Consider the following 11,126-nt stretch of genomic DNA (forward strand, 5'->3'; position numbering starts at 1 on the left):
AATTTTAGTGATTTGTTATAGTAGAAAATGATAAGGTTTTGTATTGGTTTATAATAACCTATCTCACGAGTTCTTGTTGAGTTTGGTGTGGATGAAGCTTTTGATAAAAAGAAGAGAAACCATGATATGAGAGGAATTAAGGAGACATAAAAGCTCAATCTTGGGGATGCCCAAGGCACCCCAATATAATATTTCAAGAAGTCTCAAGCATCTAAGCTTGGGGATGCCCCGGTAGGCATCCCACCTTTCTTCTTCAACAACTATCGGTTAGTATCGGTTGAACCTAAGTTTTTGCTTCTTCACTTGAGTTGTGCTATCCTTGCAATGTCATTTTATTTTGTTTAGCTTGCTGTTTGAATAAAGTACTTAAGATCTGAAATTGTTTAACGAGAGAGAGTCTTCATATAGCTAAATAATTATTTAGCTACTCATCGATCTTCACTTATATATTTTTGGAGTAATTTTCATTTACTCGTGTGCTTCACTTATATCCTACGAGTAAATTGTTGAATGAGTTGATTGTCATAAATCTGAAATTTTATATGTTTCATTTTCTTATCCCATGGGGAGTAATGACTTCACATCTAAGAAGTAGAGGTTTATTGAAGGTTAGGAAGCATTGTATTGGTCATTTGAACAATTCATGAAAGAATATTGAAGGAAGAGAGATTCCACATATAAATATACTATCCTAGACATCTTTTATAATTGTGAGCACTCATTAAGTATGACATGCTAAAGAGTTGATGTTGGACAAGGAAGACAACGTAATGGGTTATGTTTTCTCACATCTCAGTTAAAGTATATTGTCATGGATCATTCAAACATGTTGACCTTGCCTTTCCACCTCATGCTAGCCAAAATTCCTTGCACCAAGTAGAGATACTACTTGTGCTTCCAAATATCCTTAAACCCAGTTTTTACCATGAGAGTCCACCATACCTACCTATGGATTGAGTAAGATCCATCAAGTAAGTTGTCATCGGTGCAAGCAATAAAACTTTCTCTCTAATTATGCATGACTTATTAGTGCGGAGAAAATAAGCTTTGTACGATCTTGTTATGGAAGCAATAAAAGCGATGGACTGCATAATAAAGGTCCATATACAAGGGGAAATATAAAGTGACGTTCTTTCGCATTAAGATTTTGTGTATCCAACCCTAAAAGCGCATGACAACCTCTGCTTCCCTTTGCGAAGGGCCTATCTTTTACTTTATGTCTTTTACTTTATGCAAGAGTCAAGGTGATCTTCACCTTTCCCTTTTTCATTTTATCCTTTGGCAAGCACTTTGTGTTGGGGTGATCCTGATATATATATATCCAATTGAATGTAAGTTAGCATGAACTGTTATTGTTGACATCACCCAAAGGTGAATACGTTGGGAGGCAACACTATAAGCCCCTATCTTTCTCAGTGTTTGATTAAGACTTCATAACCACAAGTATTGTGTGAGTGTTAGCAATTGTAGAAGACTATATGATAGTTGAGTATGTGGAGTTTGCTATTCCTAAAAATAAGATGAATTGCAATTGTTTGATGACTAAGAATGAAGTTTGCTAGTTTTCAAGAAAGTTTATGGTCTATGCTTTAACATGTGAATTGCTTGTTACTGTTTTCTGAGAAGTTTTATGAGATGAACTACTGTTATGACATATAATCATGCTAGAAAAGGTGATTGAAATAATCATTGATCAAACTTGTGCACCTTCTAGCATTCACACTTCATAAATTCTTTCTTTTATCATTTACCAACTCGAGGACGAGTAGGATTTAAGCTTGGGGATGCTGATACGTCTCCAACGTATCTATAATTTATGAAGCATTCATGCTATTTTATTATCTGTTTTGAATGATCATGGGCTTTATTATACACTTTTATATTACTTTTGGGACTAACTATTAACCGGAGGCCCAGCCCATATTGCTGTTTTATTGCATGTTTCCGTATTTCGAAGAAAAGGAATATCAAACGGAGTCCAAACGGAATGAAACCTTCGGGAGCGTGATTTTTGGAAAGGATATGATCCAGGAGACTTGGAGTTCAAGCCAGGGAAGGCTCGAGGAAGCCAGGAGATAGGAGGGCGCGCCCACCCCCCGGGCGCGCCCCCTGTCTCCTGGGCCCCTCGAGGCTCCCCCGACCGACTTCTTTTGCCTATATAAGTCCATGTACCCTAAAAACATCGAAGAAGAAGATAGATCGGGAGTTCCGCCGCCGCAAGCCTCTATAGCTACAAAAAACCTCTCGGGAACCCGTTCCGGTACCCTGCCAGAGGGGGAACCCATCACCGGTAGCCATCTCCATCATCCCGGCGCTCTCCATGACGAGCAGGGAATAGTTCACCCTCGGGGCTGAGGGTATGTACCAGTAGCTATGTGTTTGATCTCTCTCTCTCTCTCTCTCTCTCTCTCTCTCTTGTGTTCTCTCTATGGCACGATCTTGATGTATCACGAGCTTTGCTATTATAGTTTGATCTTATGATGTTTCTCCCCCTCTACTCTCTTGTGATGAATTGAGTTTTCCGCTTGAAGTTATCTTGTCGGATTGAGTCTTTAAGGATTTGAGAACACTTGATGTATGTCTTGCCGTGCATATCTGTGGTGACAATGGGATATCATTTGCCACTTGATGTATGTTTTGGTGACCAACTTGCGGGTTCCGCTCATGAACCTGTGCATAAGGGTTGGCACAAGTTTTCGTCTTGACTCTCCGGTAGAAACTTTGGGGCACTCTTTTAAGTACTTTGTGTTGGTTGAATAGATGAATCTGAGATTGTGTGATGCATATCGTATAATCATGCCCAAGATACTTGAGGTGAAAATGGAGTATCTAGGTGACATTAGGGTTTTGGTTGATTTGTATCTTAAGGTGTTATTCTAGTACGAACTCTTGAATAGATTGATCCGAAAGAATAACTTGGAGGTGGTTTCGTCTCCTACCATAATCTATTCGTTTGTTCTCCGCTATTAGTGGCTTTGGAGTGACTCTTTGTTGCATGTCGAGGGATTGTTATATGATCTATCTATGTTATTATTGTTGAGAGAACTTGCACTAGTGAATGTATGAACCCTATGCCTTGTTTCCTATCATTGCAATACCGTTTACGCTCACTTTTATCACTTGTTACCTTGCTGTTTTTATAATTTTAGATTACAAATACCTTTATCTACTATCCATATTGCACTTGTATCACTATCTCTTCGCCGAAATAGTGCACCTATACAATTTACCATTGTCTTGGGTGTGTTGGGAACACAAGAGACTCTTTGTTATTTGGTTGCAGGGTTGTTTGAGAGATACCATCTTCATCCTACGCCTCCCACGGATTGATAAACCTTAGGTCATCCACTTGAGGGAAATTTGCTACTGTCGTACAAACCTGTGCACTTGCAAGCCCAACAACGTCTACAAGAAGAAGGTTGTGTAGTAGACATCAGACACCTAGATACTCCAATGTCACCACAAGTATCCGCGGGTATGATTATACGATATGCATCACACAATCTCAGATTCATCTATTCAAAACAACACAAAGAACTTCAAAGAGTGCCCCAAAGTTTCTACCGGAGAGTCAAGACGAAAACGTGTGCCAACCCCTATGCATAGATTCCCAAGGTCACGGAACCCGCAAGCTGATCACCAAAACATACATCAAGTGAATCAATAGAATACCCCATTGTCACCACGATTATCCCACGCAAGACATACATCAAGTGTTCTCAAATCCTTAAAGACTCAATCCGATAAGATAACTTCAAAGGGAAAACTCAATCCATTACAAGAAGGTTGAGGGGGAGAAACATCATAAGATCCAACTATAATAGCAAAGCTCGCGGTACATCAAGATCGTGCCATATCAAGAACACGAGAGAGAGAGAGAGAGAGAGAGAGAGAGAGAGAGAGAGATCAAACACATAGCTACTGGTACATACCCTCAGCCCGGAGGGTGAACTACTCCCTCCTCATCATGGAGAGCGTCGGGATGATGAAGATGGCCACTGATGATGGACTCCCCCCTCCGGCAGGGTGCCGGAACAGGGTCCCGATTTGTTTTTGGTGGCTACAAAGGCTTGCGGCAGCGGAACTCCCGATCTAGGTTTTGTTCTAGAAGTTTGTGGATTTGTAGGAGGAGTTGGCGTTGGTTTCAAGTCAGGAGGCCCCGCAGGGAGTCCACGAGGCAAGGGGTGTCGTAGGGGGGCGCGCCCTCCACCATCGTGGGGCCCTCGGGACTCTCCTACGGTAGCTTTTCGTTCCAGTATTTTTTATATTTTCCAAAAATATTCACCATTGATTTTCAGCGCATTCCGAGAACTTTTATTTCTGCACAAAAACAACACCACGGTAGTTCTGCTGAAAACAACGTTAGTCTGGGTTAGTTCTAACCAAATCGTACCAAAATCATGTAAAAATATTATAAACATGGCATGAATACATAAAAAAATATAGATACGTTGGAAAGGTATCAAGCATCCCCAAGCTTAATTCCTAGTCGTCCTCGAGTAGGTAAATGGTAAAAACAGAATTTTTGATGTGGAATGCTACCTAACATATTTATCAATGTAATTTTTGTTATTGTGGCATGAATGTTCAGATCTGAAAGATTCAAGACAAAAGTTTAATATTGACATAAAAATAATAATACTTCAAGCATACTAACAAAGCAATTATGTCTTCTCAAAATAACATGGCCAAAGAAAGCTCATCATAAAAAAATCATATAGTTTGGCTATGCTCCATCTTCGTCACACAAAATATTCACATCATGCACAACCCTGGTTTCAGCCAAGCAATTGTTTCATACTTTAGTATTCTCAAACTTTTTCAACTTTCACGCAATACATGAGCGTGAGCCATGGACATAGTACTATAGGTGGAATAGAATGGTGGTTGTGGAGAAGACAAAAAAGAGGAGATAGTCTCACATCAACTAGGCATATCAACGGGCTATGGAGATGCCCATTAACAGATATCAATGCCATGCAACAGATGCACTAGAGTTATAAGTGTATGAAAGCTCAAATAGAAACTAAGTGGGCGTGCATCCAACTTGCTTGCTCACGAAGACCTAGGGCAATTTGAGGAATCCCATCATTGGAATATACAAGCCAAGTTCTATAATGAAAAATTCCCACTAGTATATGAAAGTGACAACATAGGAAACTCTCTATCATGAAGATCATGGTGCTACTTTGAAGCACAAGTGTGGCAAAAGGATCGTAGCATTGCCACTTCTCTCTTTTTCTCTCATTTTTTTGTTTTTTATGGCTTCTTTGGCCTCCTTTTTTTATTGGCCTCTTTTTTTTTCCTCACACGGGACAATGCTCTAATAATGTGATCATCACACTTCTATTTATTTACAACTCAAGAATTACAACTCGATACTTAGAACAAAATATGACTCTATATGAATGCCTCTAGTGGTGTACCGGGATGTGCAATGATTCAAGAGTGACATGTATGAAAGAATTAGAAATGGTGACTTTTGCCACAAATACGATGTCAACTACATGATCATGCAAATCAATATGACAATAATGAAGCATGTCATAATAAACGGAACTGTGGAAGGTTGCATGGCAATATATCTCGGAATGGCTATGGAAATGCCATAATAGGTAGGTATGGTGGCTGTTTTGAGGAAGGTAAATGGTGGGTGTATGGTACCGACGAAAGTTGCACGGCACAAGAGAGGCTAGCAAGGGTGGAAGGGTGAGAGTGTGCATAATCCATGGACTCAACATTAGTCATAAGAACTCACATACTTATTGCAAAAATCTACAAGTCATCAAAACCAAGAACTATGCGCCTGCTCCTAGGGGAAGGGTTGGTAGGAGTTAACCATCGCGCGATCCAGACCTCCACACATAAGGAGGACAATCAAAGAGATACCTCATGCTTCAAATTTGTTACACAACGGTTACCATGCGTGCATGCTACTGGACTCACAAACCTCAACACAAGTATTTCTCAAATTCACAACTACTCACTAGCATGACTCTAATATAACCATCCTCATATCTCAAAACAATCATAAGGAATCAAACTTCTCATAGTATTCACTGCACTTTATATGAAGGTTTTTATTATATCCCTCTTGGATACCCGTCATATTTGGACTAAATTCATAATCTAAGAAAATTACCATGCTGTTTAAGTCTCTCAAAATAATATAAGTGAAGCATGAGATTTCATCAATTTCTTCAAAATAAAACTACCTGTCGGTGTACTAAAGTAGGGGCGCTCTTTTGTACCCCTTATTTGTGCACGGGCAGTCGGAGCCGCGCCCACGGCCACACTTAAACAGGGCAGAGCTAGGAAATCGAAGCTGCAAGACGAACAAAGCAACACCAAGACGGAGGCATAAAGAGCAAGAAGGCGAGGTGCTTTCCCCTGGCAAGACCCTTGCCGGGGCAACCCACACAGCCCCGACAAGGGCCTTGCCGAGGCAGCTCACCCGACGCCAGCAGAGCGCACCACCCTCGAGCCCCAGTTTCTCCAACAGCGCCGACCACGTTGGGAGCTGGGCTCGGGAGGCGCCTCCGTGATGGCATGCAGATCTTCATGAAGATAGGAAACACTCCAAATTAGAAGAGGATTGGGAGACGGCGAACCTCGGCGAGATCCTTGCCGAGGAAACCCACAAGAACCCCAGCAAGATCTTTGCCGGGGACGACAGCAATGCCATGGCAAGACCCTTGCCGGGGCCCCGACAAGGCCCTTGCCGAGGGCGTCCGTGAGGCCACAGCCAGGCCACACCCACCAAGCTTCTACCACCGCTCCCATGCAGCTGCCATCCCACCAGCTGAGCAGGCGCCTGCTTGTCGGCATGAGGCTTCTCGGCCAACTCAGCGCATGCCTACAAGGTGGCATGCAAATCTTCATGAAGGCCCTACCATCGCGCCACCTCAGCAGCTTGCCAGCCTACATGGTGCTAACCGCCTCGCTGGCGCAGGCGCGTGTCAAGGCAGGGCGAAGCAGCGGTAAAGTGAAGGGGACACGTCAGAGGTGCATTAAATGCGTCTTGTCCTGTAATAGCAAGCAATAGGCTTAACCACAGTACCCCGATGCCACCTCCTGTGTGCCACTGTGGCGATCCCCTTGCCTATAGGAGGCCCAAGGCATCCAGAGGGAGGAGGGGGACCCTGGGACAAGTTACGCTCAGTGTAGCTAGATCAAGAACTCCAAGAACACAGATATACACACAAAAGCAGGACTAGGGTATTACGCATCCTCACGGCCCGAACCTGGGTAAACAACCCGTGGGCTCGTACTGACTGCCGATCCCGCTCTTTTCACGACCCAGCGCCCCGCAATCATAGTAGGAGTACTTGTGATCCCATAGGTGTCGTTTCCCACCGACATCTTTGGCTCGCCAGGTAGGGGCGCAGTAGTGAGAATCTAGCTTGGTAGCTAGTAGCAAAGTTCTTCGTCGCCATGGCTTCCAAGGAAGAAGGCGGCCAAGCGGGCAGCTCCGTCAGCAGGTGAGCAAACGTTCGCACGATGACAAGAAAGCTAACTCATGCAAAACTTTGAGTAATTCCTTTTCATATAAGGTTATCCTCCTCAGAGATCTTTCCTTCGTATGATAAACCTGCACGTAGTAGGGCCCTTCCATTATTGGCAACACCCTTGGTCTGTTTCGAGTCCGCTCAACAGATCGAGCGGCTGCGTCGAGAACGGGAGGGTGGCCTTCCGTTATTGGCAATGCTCTCGCTTTGTCTCGAGTCCGCTCAACAGTTTGAGCGGTCGCGCTGAGAACGGCAAGGTGGTTCGCACGGCAGCAAGCACACCCTGTCGGCCGCCAAAGGATCCGTCCTTCAAGGCGTTGCGGTTTGGGTTCGCACGCCGGCAAGCTTGCACATTGGGCGTAGGGTGGACATACAAGGAAGGGTTGAGCAGGGGAATAACATGCATCAAATTTAAAATACTGCAGAGTTATATTACATCAACTGTTGCTGCGGTTCTAACTAAAGATATGAATTGTCTTGGTAGTGAACCCGCAGCGGCAACAAGAAATGGGGTGTCTAATCCCGGCGCTGGCCCTCTATCCTCTGAATTCTACCGACGCGGCTGATGATGGGCTCGATGCGCTCCTTTAGCATGGAGAGGTCTACATCGCCCGGCAAGCTATCCAGCACGGCGTCGACGTCAAGTTTGGGGTTCCAGTATGCCAGCTTGGTGAGGACCTTGGTCATGGCGCCCTGCCAAAGTATCCAGGCCTCATGGGCCAAGGAGCTCGCTCGGTTGGAGTCAAGTCGTTCCAGGGCTCCAAGAACGCCCTCAAAGAACAAGGTCATCTTGGCGTTGGGGCTTGTGCCCGGTTCCGGGGCGTACCTCACTTCCGGCATCTTCATGTTGGCCAATTGCTTGGTGATCCTGTTGGCGACATCAGCGAGGTGGCCGATCTAGATGTTCTCGCCCTTCACGAAATCTGTGTGGTTGGCGGCGTCGTTCTTCCGCAGCTGTTTCTCCTCTGCCAGACTCTTGGTCAGGGCTCCCTCCCGGGCCTTGGCCTCCATGAGCGTCTTCTCGAGACCCTCCAGCTTCAGCTTCAGGTCCTCGATGGAGTCGTTGGCATGGGAGAGCTGCTTGGCCTTGGCAAGGTTTTCATCCTGATCCATCGTCAAGGCGCAGCGGGCCGATTCTCTCTCCTTCACCAGCTGATCGGCTCTGACCTTCAGGCCATCCCGCTCCACCTCCAGCTCCTTCACCTTGTTTCCATGGGCCAGAGCCTGGGCATCGAGCGCTTCCTTATGCTTATGCTCCAGTTCTTGGGTCCGCGCCGCGGCAAGCTTCTCGACCTCCTCATCCTTGCTGCGGAGCATGGCGGAAAGTGCTGCCTCACGAGTGGCGAGGTCCTCCTCCTGGGAGTTCAGCTCGGCCTCGTGCTGGGACCGGATGGCCTCGGCCTTGGAGGCCTCCTCCCTCGCCCCCTCCCGGGCTTTCTCAATGTCGGCCTGCTTCAGGAGGAGCTCCAGATCGCGCTACGCCAGCTGGCCTTGGGAGTCCTTCAGCTCCTCGTGGGCCTGGTGGAACCATGCCTGCACCTCGGCGATGCGCTTCATGACGCCCGCCTCCGCCTGGCCCGCTGTCAGTGTCAAAACCGGCGGATCTCGGGTAGGGGGTCCCGAACTGTGCGTCTAAGGCTAATGGTAACAGGAGGCAGAGGACACGGTGTTTTACCCAAGTTCGGGCCCTCTTGATGGAGGTATTACCCTACTTCCTACTTGATTGATCTTGATGATATGAGTATTACAAGAGTTGATCTACCATGAGATCGTAGAGGCTAAACCCTAGAAGCTAGCCTATGGTATGATTGTTGTTGTCCTACGGACTAAACCTCCAATTTATATAGACACCAGAGGAGGCTAGGGTTACACAGAGTCGGTTAAAAAGAAGGAGATCTAACATCCAAATCGCCAAGCTTGCCTTCCACGCAAAGGAGAGTCCCATCCGGACACGGGATGAAGTCTTGAGTTTTGTATCTTCATAGTCCAACAGTCCGACCAAAGTATATAGTCCGGCAGTCCAGATACCCCCATATCCAGGACTCCCTCAATAGCCCCTGAACTAGGCTTCAATGACGATGAGTCGGGCGCGCAGATTGTCTTCGACATTGCAAGGGGGGTTCCATCTTCGAATACTCTATAGAAGATTTCGAACACAAGGATCGTGTCCGGATTTGCAAAATAAATTCCACATGCCACCATAGAGATCATAATATTCCACAAATCCAAACCGCTGACAGCTTTTCCTAGCGTGACACCACGCCGTAGCTTGGTTACCACGAACTGTTTTTCCCAGCCTACCACCACATGTGCTGCGAGGCGGTTTTATTGGCACGTCTTGTCGAAGCAGAGATCATGTTCCCCTTATCACGGGATTCTCATCAATACGTGTGTAGGTAATCCAACCGCTCCTGTTGGTATGATTCCTCAATTTTAGGCGAGTCCCAAACGGTCACGCCGAGGACGCTTGATATTCACCCCCTTTATAGAGGAGCCAAGGCCTATCCCTCTTTCTTACCACGCTTGCGCCTTTCCGCATCTCGAGTTCCAACACCCGAAGCTCAAGCTTAGGCACTTCGGATCTTCAATCATGTCCGGATCCAACCTTCAAGGCCTGTGGATGGCCTCCTCTGTCACAGAGGAGGACATTGCGAAGCTTAGGGAGGCCAGATATCTGACCGCCGATACCAAGCACAGGCTTCTTGCTCCAGGGCAGGTCATCCCCACTCCCGAGCCCAACGAGAGCATCGTATTTGTTTCTCACTTCCTCCGATGCCTAGGCTTCACCCTCAATCCCTTCGTGAGACGGCTCATGTTCTATTACAGGCTGGATTTCCATGATCTAGCTCCGGACTCCATCCTTCACATCTCGTCGTTTATCGTCGTGTGCGAAGCCTTCCTCCACATCACCCCGCACTTCGGCTTATGGCTCAAGACCTTCAATGTAAAGCCGAGGCTGATCGAGGGGCGACACGCGGAGTGCGGAGGCGCTGCAATAAGCAGAAACACCGATGCCCCATGGCCGGAGGGCTTCTTCCCGGAGGTGTCTGATCTATGGCAGCAGAGGTGGTTCTACGCCATGGCTCCCAGAGGCACAAAGTGGGCTGCTACCCCCGACTTCTGCTCGGGCCCTCCGCCTCAACTGGCGTCGTGGGCCAACGTGGGACTGGACTGGGGGCATGCTAAGGACGTACCGACATTGTAGAGCCGCATTCAGGAGCTCGTTGAGAGGGACATTAGTCTTGTCCGCATAATTCAGGTAATGCTAGTCTGACAGATCTTGTCGTGCAAGCGCCGGCCTCTCCAGATGTGGGAGTTCAACCCAGAAGGTCCGCGGACTATTCAGAACTTCTTCGGCATGATGCTCGAAGGAATGTATAGGTTATTCTTCGGACCACAAGTAAAGTGTCCGGACACCACCAAGGATGCGGGCCTGAGCTGCAACCGCCCAGATACCCAAGTAAGTAACCCTGAAACCGAACACTTTGTTTATATTTATCATAACATTATTCTGAAATCCATCCGCGGCCAGGATTGGCTCAGCAAGGCAGAGAGAATCAGGTGTCCGGCACCACTTCCCGAAGGCTCGCCTAGTCCTGCAATAGCCAGGATGCTTAG

This window comes from Triticum aestivum, chromosome 7B, assembly GCF_018294505.1.
Source record: "Triticum aestivum cultivar Chinese Spring chromosome 7B, IWGSC CS RefSeq v2.1, whole genome shotgun sequence".
NCBI classification, from domain to species: Eukaryota; Viridiplantae; Streptophyta; class Magnoliopsida; order Poales; family Poaceae; genus Triticum; species Triticum aestivum.